The sequence below is a fragment of the Lathyrus oleraceus genome, chromosome 2 (assembly GCF_024323335.1).
Source record: "Lathyrus oleraceus cultivar Zhongwan6 chromosome 2, CAAS_Psat_ZW6_1.0, whole genome shotgun sequence".
NCBI classification, from domain to species: Eukaryota; Viridiplantae; Streptophyta; class Magnoliopsida; order Fabales; family Fabaceae; genus Lathyrus; species Lathyrus oleraceus.
In genome coordinates, this window is record NC_066580.1 from 55,588,792 (window position 1) to 55,604,100 (window position 15,309).

Here is a 15,309-nt window from a genome sequence, read left to right on the forward strand (position 1 = left end):
TAGAATCCTATGTGGCGTTATTTGTGGAGGTCTTGAAGACTCAATCAGAATATTTGGTGAATATACAGTTTCTAAATATGGAGATATTTTAGGAAGTAAAAGATTGAAGACCTTGATTGTAGTAGAAGTTTTCTGATGGCTTTGTAACAGCAAAGGAGAAGTTTGCTGCGAATTCTGAAGGCCCAAATCCAGTTGGGTGTTTAGGTTATAAATAGCCTATTGTAACCTAGGTTTAGACAACCTCAAATAATGTAAAATTAGGGGTGTGTGTGAGGTAAACCTCCCAACCTGTGGGATCGTTACCATGTGTTTCTCAGTGCTCGAAGGCATGAGATTATTTGTAACTCAAAGCCTGTAGGTAAGAGTTTGTTATGGTCTTGAACGAAGCTGTGAAGCAAGTTCAAGTTGTTTAGAATTATATTGTATTTGTAGTGATAGGAATGAAAACTGGAGGTTTCTATCTAGGAGTTCCTAGGTATAGATTGCATTGGGTAGGGATTAAGTGAAGAGTTGTAAACGGGGGAGTTTAACTCTGAATTAATACTGCTGATAGTGGATCTTCTTCCTGGCTTGGTATGCCCTCAGAGTAGGTGATGTTGCACCGAACTGGGTTAACAATTACCTGTGTTTTTACCTTATGCACGTGATAATTTTGTTTGTTATTAAATTAGGTCAACCTGTAATGCTGTAACAGGTGATGTTCAAATCAATGTTGGGACATCATGCTGATAACTGTGCAGGCTCAACAGAAGTAAGTGCTATGTTTCATCTCTGTTGTGTCTTAGTACCAGATGGACAGAACTGGGTGTTCTTCCATTCTATGGTGATATAGTAGCAGATGTCGTGACATCTGTAAATGTGTGCATATCAGTATTGTGTTTGAATTTGTATAAATGTCTTGCTGTATTAGTAACAATGTTAGATCAGATGTCATTACTTGGAGTAGAACATCTGAACTCTGACTACACTAGAATTTCAATTGGTATCAGAGCAGGCATCCTGTTCTGTTTCTAGATGAGATCCATGGTTGATACTTTCTGGTATCTTGTCAGGAGTTATGTTAGTACTGATGTTGGAACCTATCGAAGGTTTTGTGATTTCCCTAAATGGTTCCTTGAAGTAGGTGGATGGACTATTCATGACAGGAACTATGTGTACCTGTCTTTGGAGGTTGGCAATTGGCCTTTGTGTGGGACAGTTGTGCTAGTATTGAATCATATTCAAACTTGGTATGTTCTTGGAGGCTGATCTGGTGAAGTGTGTGTTCATAGGTTGAGTTGTATTATGATTTCCGCTGCATAATACCTGGCAAAACTCAAACTCTGATGTAGTTTCCCCTCATGTGGATGAAAGGCTGTTGTATTCAAGATTTCATCATAACCTACTGAAGATGTCAAAGATACCTGAGTCTCCTCAAGTCCACTCATCATGACGTTCTCACTTAAGGATGGTAAGAATCACCTGATCACTGATTCTTTTACTCTCTTGGGTAGTTTATATGATGACCTTGAAGACTTTCAAGGAGGGTTGTTCCAAGGAGGTTGAATTAATGTTCTATGTGATGTTAGAACATGTTGTTCAACAAGTATGCAGCTACTGGCTGAAGAGCAAATGTTTTTAGGTGTGAAACAAAGGGATACTTTTGGTTGGAACCTACTCCTGACCTGGAAGAGGAGACATCTGTGTGTGCTAAGTTGACAAGGGTATGGTCAACCGTGTGTGTGCTCAAGAAGGTCACTTTTAGAAGTCTGATCTCTAGAAGTGGAGCTGGTTGAGATGTGACATTGTGCAATTTCCTGCAGTTTGTCTTATTCCTGTAGATTGATCAGGGTTGGATAGTTGTTCCCTGAAGTACTATGTTGTGTTGGAAGACAAGTCCCCTGGATGTTAGAAGTCAATAATGGGGTAACTTGATTGCTATTTCATTTAAGAGGAGTGAGACCATGAATCTTGTTATTCAAACACCACACTCAGAAGTGGCAGTTCTTTCAAGGAGTGAGAATATGAAGATTCAGAGGTTGGTTGAGGTATAACTCATAGAGTTAGTTGCCACTGGTAGGGATGGTGTATGTCATGTTGAGACATTTGTGTACAATGCATGGATATTGGTGTGGAGTTTCCATGATTGTTAATCTGAGGGGGAGTTTTGGTTAACCTCCTCACGTTTGGTCAGCCTAGGGTCTGGTTGGCTGTTGACCTGTGTCACATGGGTTCCGGTTGTTGTGTGACACTATTGCAAGGAAGGATTCATCTCTCTCATTCCTAAGGGTGAATCTAATCTGGAAAGATTCTCAAAACTGTTGAGGTGCTCGCAAGCAGAAGATGTTGACACAAGAAGAGTATTTTCAAAGTATTCTTATGGTGGAAGTGTAGCACCTCAAATTTGCACCCCCCATTCATGCATTCATTTCATTTTTAGGTCATTAACATTACATAAATCATTTCATCTTGCATTGCATCCTGGCAACTAGAATTGGCATCAAGAGGATTCATCTGTGCAAAGAGAATAAGCATTTTCTTGAGATGAAGGCCACATGAGTATTCTATAGAGCTTATATGAATCAAGGTTCATTTTGAAGCAATTGTACCAAGTGCTAGAGGCTCAAAGTCCACAGTGCATGTCCAGGTCATCTGAGGCCCATGAAAGTCAACTGAAAGTCAACTGAGGGCTATGAGGTGGAGAAATGGTTTGAGACACTTCATTCATGTCCAAAAGAGGTTTATTCATCATGTCAAACATCTACATTGAAGGATTTGAAGCCAGATCAAAAGTTTCCAAAAATGGAAAGTGACTTGTAATTTCAAGTTTCCAAAAATGGCAAGTATTTAGACCACATTCAATTTGACTTTCCAACATCAAAGAAGTTTCAATTGAAATTTTGTCCAACATGGAAGTTGAAGATCTTTCTCTCCCATTTCCAAAAAGTCCAAGATCATGAGCATCTGATGAATGGTTGAGGAGTTATGGCCAGATGATTGCAAAGTGTGCATGGAACTTCCAAGAGCCATAACTTTTGATCCAAAGCTCCAATTTGAGTGCCTCTTTTTGCATTATGCTCCTTATGACTCATATTTTCCAAATCCAACATTTCATTGCATGAAATTTGTTCACATGATCATTTGGCCATGCATGTGCTTTTTGGACGGAAAATCATTAATTTGAAATTGGTTGATCACATGAACTTAATTCCAAGCCAATTATGTGCATGAGATGATTTTAAGTGAATTTGAGCATGCACATGGTACTGTTCATGTTCATATTACCATGCATAGGGTGAATTTCCCAATTGTGCATTACACCTCATTTTGCATTAAAATTTCATTAGCCAATGTCTAATCATGATTACAACATAATTAACACAGCATATAAAAGCTTAATCATAACAGAATTTCTCATTCTAACACATTCTAGATCTAGATCACATTTTTCCCTCCAATTTTTCTCTCAATCCAAATTCAAAATTTCTTTACATAACACTTGATTTTTATTGCATAATCTTGTTCCTGGATCATCATATAGTAGGAATTAAGTGCTGGATTGAAGAATTTCACCAAGATTCAAGCACATTGAACTCAAGAACATGAAGATGGAAGTTGAAATTTGATCAAGATTCAAGCCATTTCAAGCATCCATTCGTGTTTAAAGCTTCAATATACAAGTGAAGGAGAAGATTTGGAGCTGGAGGGAGCTTGAATCCACTGTTTTCGACATTCTGTTCTTCAAGAAGGTGAAAATTCGAACCTTTTAATTCTTCTTTTATGTACATAGATGTGTAGATCTTTCCACGCTGATCAATCTGATATAAATTTCATGAAAAATGGTGAAGAATTGCATGAGTTATGATGAGTTCAAGTTGGTAGATCCAATTTTCTTTTCTTCGATTCGTGAAATGTGTGATGTTTTAGGATTAGCTAATGTGATATCCTTGTTCTACGCGTCAAGACCTTTCCATTGATGTATATTACACGAAATTCTGCAAAAAAAAATAAGCGTGGCACTGTAGCACCACCGTCTCAATGAAGGAGACGGTGGAAACCACCGCTCGCGCCGCCGTCTGCAAAAGCAGGCTAGGGCTTACCTGTGCGCTGCCACGCGTGCATCCACGCATGCGTACGTTGGCGTGTTCATTGGCCAGAGCTCGTTTGACTCGTCCACGCACGCCTTGGACTGCTGACTAGGCTGCCACTTCAATTAGTAAAGTGCAGCGTTTTGGCTTGTACCTCGCTTCGATTTCCAGCGGTGACATTTTAATTTCCTTCTGATTTCCATGCTAAACGACCGTGTTTTGCTTGCTAGCGCCTTGAACCATGCTTACCCTGGTTCGATCCTCATCACATGCTGTTTGTTTGTTTTAATTCACATTATCATTTTCCAATTATTTTCAACATTATTCATGTTAATTCAAAAAATCTTAAAAAATAGAATACTAGTCCAAATAATTCCAAACTTTTTTCTACATGTTCCTTGAAGTGTTTGTTATTTTATGATGTGATTTTCTGATTTTTATGATGTCTGGATTTTTGGAATGTGATTGATTGTTTGAATATGGTGCCAAATGTGACATGTTGTGTTATTTCTTTTGTGGAATGCTCATTATTTGTCCAACGTACTCGAAATTTGGTATGCTGATTCCTAACATGTTGTAGGATGTTTGAGCTTTGGATTGGCATTTTTAGCATGTTCCATTTCTGTTTTAGACACATAGACTTTGGGTGTGACAATGTGTGTCACACAATTTGATGTCATATTTGTTCATTTTAATTCCTAGTCCAATTAAGCTCTTCTGATTCTAATTTTTTGCATCATGCTTATTCAAAACATGTTGGTATCATATAAAAAATTTCATGTTCATTTGATTCATTTATGTTTTAATGTGGAGTTTCTCTTCTTGATATCCAATTGTGTGCATTGTGATTGTCTTTTCCTTATCATGCTCCTTAGATGGATTTGCCTTATGATTTAGGTTTGGTCCATTTTAGGACATGTTCTTACTTGAATAAATGAGATTCATGTGAAGTATTGGCTGCTGTTTTGACTTTTTGCTTTACCTTTGACCCTAGTCTTTGCACTAGTGGTTTGTACTCACCTCTTGAGCTTTGCATTTTAGGTTCAAGCAATTAGTGCTAATGGATGATGTGATCTCCTTGTTTGAGATGCAATTTACTTTGTTTAACTAACCTTTGTGTGTTGTAGGTTCATTGAGTGTGGTGGAATCACTTGAATGCTTGCATATAGAGCTTGCATTATGCACATTGGTTGTAACACTGTTGTTGACTGTTTGATTTGTGTGGATGTGAATATTGACTGGTTTGACTTTCTTACAGGTACATTAGTCGCTTTAGCTCATTGCTTGAGCTTTGCTTTTCTTGTGGTTGGAATACCACCTAGGTAACCATCCTCTAACTCCATGTAGTCTGGAAGCCCTGTCGTTTCTTTTGGCAGGCATTTGGCTGAAGTCCTCCTTAAGAGGCAATGACTGTGATTGTTTATATTTGTGCCATGTACTTCAAGTCCTCCTAAGTGAAGAGGCAATTGACGGATAAAAGGGATTTGCAATCAATCCCCTGTTATTTAGTTGAGTCTTTCGTTATGCTCGCACTACGTGCTGATGCTTTTAAGTAAACACCCAAGATCTTGTATATAGTGTCAGTCAAGTGGAATAGGGTCCCTGATTCTGGATCCCCACACTTTCATTGATTCAAACTCACCCAGGCCCGGGTTAAGAGCTATGAGGTCTTACCCTCATTACCTTTTCATCAGCTTCACCCTAACTCTCAGTGTTAGTGGTTAAGAGCTTCATCCGACCCCTACAGTTTTGGCTTGTTTGTCGAGGTTGATATGACCCCTTGACTAAAGCCCAGCCATATGTTTCAGCCCCTTGTTGGTGTGTTTATTTCATGTATAAGTTTTTGTGTGGTGTGATTGTATCCATATAGGATTGCTAGACTTCGCATAGTCTCTCGTTTGCATGACAATTAAGGTAGCACGGTTCCTTCGTCTAGGACTTCCTTTCTTGCATGAGCTTTTGCTAAAACACAAACAAACTTTATCTTCTCTTAAGGACACGTCAACTCCTTCTACTACAGGTGAGTAAGTCTCCAAAGGTCGAGCATCCGGTAGATTGTGTAGTAACGTTGTTCACTTAAAAAACACAAAACAAACAGGAATAGTTTAGCCGAACTACGGCAACTCTGATTCTCATGTCCAGATGAGATACGTAGGCACGAGATGCGATGTCTTGTCGAGTTTGACTAACAACTAATTTTGATCCTTTTCTCTCGCCCTCGTTGCAATTGAGACCTTCCCTTTCTCTTGCCCTAGTTGCAATCGAGACCCTCCCTCTTGTGTGTTTGTTTGGAGTCTGATGTAAGTCCAGCGATTGGCATTCGGTTTCCTGTTTGCGTTTCTTTGTCTGGAGTTGGATGTAAGACCATTGATTGGCATTCTGTTTCCCGTTGTGTGTTTGCTTTGACGTCTCATCGTCTCCTTTCAGTGTCTTTGTTTGGCGTGCGTTAGCCGAGCTACGAGTGCTCTGATTCTTACTCTGGTTAGAGAAGATACGTATGCATAGGATGCGATGTCCTAGCGAGCACGTTCCCCATTTCCCCAAACTACGTCGACTCTGATGTTTGTGTCTGACAAACTACGTAGGCCCAGGATGCGACATCCTGCCGAGTCATCTTCTTCCGTCTTTCACCTGTGTTATTTCATTCCAGCTTTTGAGCAGTTTTTTAGCAACCTTCTTCTATTCTTTTCGAGCGTGGATCCCGTCGAGTACGATGGATGCGTAGGGGTGCTAATACCTTCCCTATGCATAACCGACTCCCGATCCTAGCAATCTCTGGTCGTAAGACCATTCCTTTCCCTTTTTCAGGTTTACTTCGACTGTTTCCTTCCCCTCATTTGGGATAAATAACGCACGGTGGCGGCTCTGTGTCTTTTCCTGCCGGTTGTTTTTCGCGTTTGCGACAGCTGGCGACTCTGCTGGGGACTATAGAGAAGTTGACCTCTTGCTGGTCCATCTTCCCTAAGCGAGTCAATCCTAGCGCTCTTTAGGATGGTTTTGGTTGCTTTTATTGCTTTATTTATTGCATTTATGATTATTATGCTGTGCATTTGTATGTATTTGCATATATGTTTGCATGCATCATATTATCATTGTGCTAGCTGTGTATCTGTTTCTCTGTTGGGTGGGAGTTACAAGAGATAAAAGGCCCAATACTCAGGCTCTGAGTGAAATTTAGGACACCTAGGAATATAGTGATTCATGGGAAGCGGGTGGTATAGCGCCACTTAGCGGAACATGATATCACGAGCAGTTCAGATCCTGATGGGGTATTATCGTTGCATACGTCTGGTGTGTATATGATGATATTCTTGAAAGGGTTGTTTATCCTGCGTTTCCATTGACCTTACCCTGGCCTAGATGACACCCGTGAGTGGGGCGGGAATGAATCATTTACAGGTACTGTTGGTGACTTGCTTTGTTGGTGACCGGGTCCTGTTGGTGACTTCTGTTTGGTCCTGTTGGTGACTTGGTTCTGAAGTAGGGGTTCCAGATGACCTTGATTTGTGGTTTTTGGTTCCGAATTCATGCCGAAGTTCTGATCTTGTGCCTTGTGATACACAGTCAACCAATCATGGTTTCATCATCTGCATCATAGCATGTTTATTTTCAAAAAAGAATAATGCAAAAAAGAAAGAGAAAAGAGAAAAAAGCTAACTTGCACATGCATATCATTTCTCAGGTTCATTCAGGAGTCTGTTCACGTCGAGAATGGCAGCCATTCCAGAGTTGAAGAGGAAGATTTGCACCTACAGCTTTTACCGTGAGCCGTTGACATCTTTGGAAGAGTTGAGTAATCTTGTGACCGACTGTAATCAGAAGGTGTTTGTTGATCAGTATGGGGATATTCTGACATTGTTGAAGATGGTGGTTGATCCGGTACCTTTGCAGACTCTCTTACAATTCTATGATCCAGAGCTCCGTTGCTTCACCTTTCAGGACTACTAGTTGGCGCCCACTCTTGAAGAGTATTCCATTCTTATGAAGGTTCCATTTAGATACCAAGTGCCATTCCTGGATGTGCCAAAGGAGGTGGATTCTAGAGTTGTTGCTAAGGCTCTTTACTTGAGTATCAAAGAAGTGAGTGATAATTGGAGACCAAGTGGTGATGTTGTGGGTTTGTCTTTGAAGTACCTGGTGAGGATGGTTAAGGAAGAAGCAAAGAAAGGAAATTGGGAAGCTTTTAACGCTCAGTTAGCTGTCATGATTTATGGAGTTGTGTTGTTCCCTAGCATGCCTAATTTTGTGGACCTTGCAACGATCATTATTTTCATTGGAGGAAACCCGATTCCTACCTTGTTAGCTGACACTTATTATGCTATTCACAGCAGGCATGGTAAGGGTGGAGCTATCAGGTGTTGTCTCCCAGTGCTACTTGTCGCATTACGCGAAAAACCGGCGGGAAAACAGAACAACAGAGCCGCCACCGTGCGTTATTTATCCCAAAAGAGGGAAAGGAAACGCTCGAAGTAAACCTGGAAAAGACATGGTCTCGCGACCAAAGAGAGATGGGATCGGGAGTCGGTTATGCGAAGGGAAGGTATTAACACCCCTACGCATCCGTCGTACTCGACGGGATCCACGGACAAAAGAAAGGAAAAAGGTTGCTAAAAAACTGCTCAAACAAACACACACTGGCTGAAAGAGACACAGGAAAGACAAAAGAAACTAACTCGGCAGGATATCGCATCCTGGGCCTACGTAGTCTGTCAGGCATAGACATCAGAGTCGACGTAGTTCGGGACAGGGGGAAACGTGCTCGCTAGGATGTCACATCCTATGCATACGTATCTTCTCGAACTAAAGAAGAATCAGAGCACTCGTAGCTCGGCTAACGCACGCCAAACAAAACCACATAGGAAATCGACTGCCAATCACTGGACTTACGTCAAACTCCACACAAAACAGGCAAACCTGGAAACCGAATGCCAATCGCTGGACTTACATAAGACTCCGAACCAAACACACGCACACTGGAAACCAAATGCCAATCGCTGGACTTACATCGGACTCCAAGCACACAACAAACAATAGGATACGGAATGCCAATAGCTGGTCTTACATCCATCTCCTAACACACACAAGAGAAAGAAAACAAAGAGGGCGCCCGGAGAGATCAGCTCATCTCCTGCCTACGTACCTCATCTGGTATGAGGATCAGGGCGACGTAGTTCCCCTACGCAGGGACAAAGGACAAGCCTAACCAGATACAAAGGGAGACACAACTAGGGAGACTACGACTCAAGCCTAGATGTTATCATGCATATCATCCCTAAGTTAAGGTTGCTATCTAATTTGCACAGGGAGCAAGCTATCCTAAGCAGCACAGGCAAAGCAATCAATCACACAAATAGCACACACTATATACAAACAAAGTGGGCTCACACAAGGTTAGGCTGTGAAACACAAGCCAACTGGAATCGGGTGATGTTAGCTCTTAACCTTAACATTGAGAGTTAAGGTGAAGCAGATGAAATGGGAAGTGAAGATAAGACTTCACAGCTCTTATCCCTGGCCTGGGAGAGCTTCAGACAAAGGAATGTGTGGGTTCAGAAAGTTGGAACCCTTCTACACATATGACTGACTCAACATGGATCTTGGGTTATTATCCACAATGCATCAACACAAGGTGTGTGAGCAAAGGGATGACTCAACTGAATAGCAGAAGATGGATTGCACATCTCTTTTATCTGCCAATTGCCTCTTAGAGGTCTTTTCCTGCTTGGCACAAACATAAACAAACACAAGCATTGCCTCTTAAGGAGGACTTCAGACAGGTGCCTGCCCAAGTAACAGGACAGGTCTTCCAGACTACATGAAGTCAGAGAAGTTATACCTCAATGCTTAAGCTATCAAGCAAAGCAAAACGAAGTTCACAATGAACTATAGCAACTAAGGTACCTGAAAACAATCCAACACAATCAGTACACAACTCAAAAAAGGAAACAGACAATTACAAGTCAACAGTCAACTACACATAAACAGACAGACAAGCATCAATGCACAAAGGTGCAAGCCACAAGGCCTAGGCTTAAGTCTCAAAGCCTACAAAACAAACTCAAGATTAGTCATCAACAAGCAATGGATCAACTCCAAATGAGTGAATCATCATCAAGTATGGCAATTGTGCTTCTTATCCTGAAACAAAGCTCAAATGTGAGAGGCAAACCACTAGGACAAAGACTAGGGTCAAAGAGGGAGCAATAATCCAAAACAGAACATGAAAATTGACAAGAATCAAGCTTAATCAATTAGGAACAATGTCCAAGTGGTCTCATATTCATATCATACACCAATTTCATTTCACAAAGCCACTAAGGCAAAGCATGCAACTTGAAACCTCATTGATACAACAGCAAGAACAAATCCACATAAATCAAAAATAGCTCAATAAATCCCAAGAAAAATCATGGCTAACCAGCACACATCACATGATCAACACACCAAATTTCAATGCATTTGGACAAGTATATGCAAGGCAATTAAAATCCATAAGGCAAGGTATGCACAAACAAGCTCAATTAGGGCACAAATAGATGCATCAACTTCACACAAGCCTAAAACAGAATCCATACATGATAAATGTCCCAAAACAAAGACATAGCAAACTTCAAAGTGTCTAGAACACATGTGAAAAATTTCAAGTTCATATGATAAACATCAAGCATTTCACAAATCATCTAAATTCATGACTCTCAAAAAGTCCAAACATGACCAATCAGCAAAGAATATCTCAAACAAATTGGAAATGCACTAAAAAATTCTACAAAAATGCATGATCAAATTTAAAATCCAGAAAAAACATCACACAAAAAATTAGATCATTTGGCATTGAATTGGCATGGCAATAAAAATCAGAAAGTCAAACAAGCAATGGTGTGACACACATTGTCACACCTACATTAACCACAGCATATCTCCACAACTAGAAACGAGAAAAATGCAAACTCTATACCAAAAAATCCCTAAAGGTGTCTAGTTTAAGCATGCAAAATTTCAAAGTCATAGGATCAAAACTCATCATTTCATGAAGCAAATGGCAAGGCATGTCAAGAAAACACACATATGAACATTCCCTAGGCAAAGTTAAAATCCATGCGTGCACAATTTCTGGAAAAATCATCAAAAAATTTTAGAGATCATGAGGAAAACAACAAAAAAAACCACACATTATTTGGACAATTATTCATGAAGTTATGAATTTTTCATATGAATGAAAAAATAAAAAAAACATGTGGAAAGGCACACACGAACATGGATGGAATAAGGAATGAAAATGCAAAGCAATATCATGAAAAGCCTGAGCCAAGTATCGAACCGGCTACGTTTTCAAATGAAGCGCCCTTAAGTGAAACGCACCGTTTCACTTAAGGCTATGTGGCAAAGGCGAGCAACCTGGACCAACCAATACGCCACTCTGGATACAGCTGGACCAATGCATGAAGGAAAAACACAAAAACTCATGCATATTGGTGCTGGACGGATCAAACGCATTTCTGGAAAAAAACCTTAGGATCTTCAACAGCATTCAACGTGTTCTTGAGCTCAAGAACACTTTCATCCAGAAATTCATAATACGTATATCATTGGAATCATCTTCTAACAAGCAACACGAATCTAAGTTCAATTTATCCTAACTCCTCATGCATCAAGAGATTCGAGCCAAAGAACATTCATCCCTCAAACTTATAATCAACATAACTAAGTCATTTCAGCATGAAAATCAAGGATCTAAAGTGCAGATTAACCACCTATGAAAGATCTACAACATACATCCATCAATTTTAAGAATCATGAGAGTCGAATTCCAACCTTAATTGAAGTGCAGAACTGAAATCGAGGCTTTCAGGCTTGGCAAGGCACAAACAGAAGCTCCTCTACTCTTGGATGAATGAATGGATGAAAGTTTGAGTGTTAAACTTGCACGATCTAGCTCAAATCTCCACTTGCCATTGATGATGCAACTTGCAACAGTCCTCGAATCTTGAAGAAATCCTCTGAATCTTGCTTCCAATAGCCTCAATTATGCTTGTGGATGAAGGATTAACCAAGAACAATGCAAGGTTTATGAAGATTTTGGATGAAAAAGTGAGAGGAAAAAATGTGAAGATTTGTGAAACTAGATCTAGATCTGAGAATTATGCCCTGTTAACCAGGTTTTCTGTTATGATTATCTTTATATATGAGCTGTTAATGATTCTCCTAATCACAATTAGCAAAATGCAACAGTATTAGTGAAATGAAGGTGTAATGTCAATTTTGCAAATCCACCCTCATGTACATGTATGCAATGGAACAGTACACGGTTTTGTGCTTAATTCACCTGAAAAATCCATTTGGAGCCAAATGCCAATGTTTGAAAGTGAGAACAATGCATAGTTTTCAAATTAGACTTTTCCCTCCAAAATTCAAATGCAAAATGCGAAAATTTTGTAATGGAAATGCATGGTTTTTGATGTATGTTTTGGATAGCTCATGTTAAAATACGAATGTTGCAAAAAAAACCATTCCATTTGGCCTTGTGGTGTGAATGTTATCCCCTTTTGAACCTCAAATTATCTTGACCATGATTGATCCATAACTTTTTAACCATAGATGAGAAATTCATGTTCTTGGACTTTTTGGAAAGGTGAGAGCAAGATCTTCAACTTTCATGTTGGACAAAATTTCATTTGAAGCTTTATTGATGATGTAAACTTGAGGAGAAAAGCTTTCCATTTTTGGCAATTTGAAATTACAGGTCACTTACTATTTTTGGAAACTTTTCATCTGACCTCAAATTCTTCATTGTTGATGTTTGTAATGACAGATGAGACTTGTATGGACATGAATGAGGTCTCTCTAACCATTTCCGACCTTCAAATCCATGGTTGAATGCACAATTGACTTTGGTTGACTTCCTAGGGTTTCAGATGAGATTCAGCTTGACTGTTGAGCTTTGATCATCCAACCTTTGGCCAAACCTCTTCAAAATGATTCCTAGGTCACATGAACTTGTTGCACCAACCCTAGGGCTTTGCTTCAATAGGAATTGCACTTGCTTGCATGCTTAACTGGATCTCCTGACCAGTCTTGACTGATGAACTAATGACTTGGCAATGGACAATGCAATGTTATGCAGTGGACAATGCTAATGTTAATGACCTAAAATGAAAATGTATGTACAAAATGGTAGGTGCAAATTTGAGGTGCTACAGCTGCCCCTATTCAATCAACTGGGAACCCGAATGGATGAGAGCAACGACTGTCAGACTTTCAGGGTAAACAGGGATTGAATACCAAGAACCGTAGAAATTTGCACTCTGTGGGGATCCAACAGTAACTTCAACTGGGATCTGATATTTACTACTGGGGATTTTGATTTGATTTTTTTCAAAAAGGTACAGCCACATCCAGACATCGAAAGACGATGAATGGGAACAGAAATCACAACTAGACGTCAACGGACGACCAGGAAAAACTCGACGTTTATCGAAACCAACGGAGAGGTAACCAGACATTAACGAATGACTGGAAGAGATACAACCATACGTCAACGGACGACATGGGAAAAACTCATCGTTTACCGAAACCAACAGAGAGGTAACTCTACTAGGGACGACCAGGAAAAACTCGACGTTTACCAAAACCAACGGAGAGGTAACCAGACATCAACGGATGAACTGGGAAGACTCGACCAGACGTCAACGGACGAACGGGAGAAGCTCGACGTTTATCGACACCAACGGAGAAGGAGAAGCTCAACGTTTATCGACACCAACAGAGAAGGAGAAGCTCAACGTTTATCGACACCAACGGAGAAGGAGACCAGACAGGACGTTTACTGACGACTCTACTGGGGATTGACCAGACATTAATGAATGACTGGGGAATAGGATACAATCATACGTCAACGGACGAATGAGAAAAACTCAATGTTTATCGAAACCAACGGAGAGGTAACTCTGAGGGGAAGGGTACAACTATACGTCAACAGACGAATAGGAAAAACTCAACGTTTATCGAAACCAACGGAGAGGTAACTCTTCTGGGGAGAGAAAATGCAACTCAACCAAACGTCAACGGACGATTGGGAAAAACTCAACGTTTATCGAAACCAACGGAGAGGTAAATCTGCGGGGAATCAACAGGCATTAACAAAATGACCTGTGGGGGACATACAACTAGACGTCAACGGACGACTAGGAAAAACTCGACATTTATCGAAACCAACGGAGAGGTAACCAGACATCAACGTATGAATGGGAAGGGGAAAGAGGATGTTACGAACATCGAAAGATGATGTTTATCGACACCAAAAGAAGACCAGACATTTACCGATGACTGGGTAAGACTTGATGTTTACCGACACCGAAAGATGGTGTTTACCGACACCAAAGAAATAACACACGCGGGTGCTGACATGACACTGACCGGTATCACAAAAGGAGGACATCTACATATGTCAGGGCAAGGCTAAACACTTGCTGGGGGTCTCACTGGGGAGAAACAGGCTTTCCTTTCACCAACAGATGAGGAAATAAACCTCTCTGGGGTAAATCAATCCTGAATGCTGTCATGAGCAATTGTAGCAAACATGATGTACAAATGTTGAACAAAATCCTCCTCTGCCGGGGATATGGTCTGATTGGTTTGACATATGAATGCATATGTTTGAATTTTTCTATGGCGTAATGCTCCATATTGAATGGAAATGCCACGCATTTTGAGGATGCAATGATTACTATATGCAAAATGCAAATGATGGAAACTCCGCTGGGGAGCCAACTGATCAGATGCTCCGACTCTATGGAGAGACTCTACTGAGGAATACTCTGCGGGGAGAGCATCGACTTCTCACTTATACTGGAGAAATAGCACCGCTGCTAAGGAAAGGATAGACTCCGCTGGGGACATCCTTCAAAGGACCCAATCCACTCGGGGACTCCGCTTGGGGAAACAATCAAAGCGACTTCGCTGAGGAATAAACAAGGCGACTTCACTGGGGAAGACCTGTCAATCCACTCCACAGGTAGAATAAACTCTGCTTGAGGAAGCAAATATTACTCTACTGGGGAAGACCCATTCAATCCACAGGTAGGATAAACTTTGCTGGAGATAATTTTCTTTGAACCTGCTCCACTCGGGGACTCCGCTGGGGAAAACCAACAACACAAACCTCTGCTCGGGAGATCTGCTAGAAAAGGCACTCTGTTGGAGATAACACACCAGACCATGCTGGGGATGAACCACAACTCTGCTG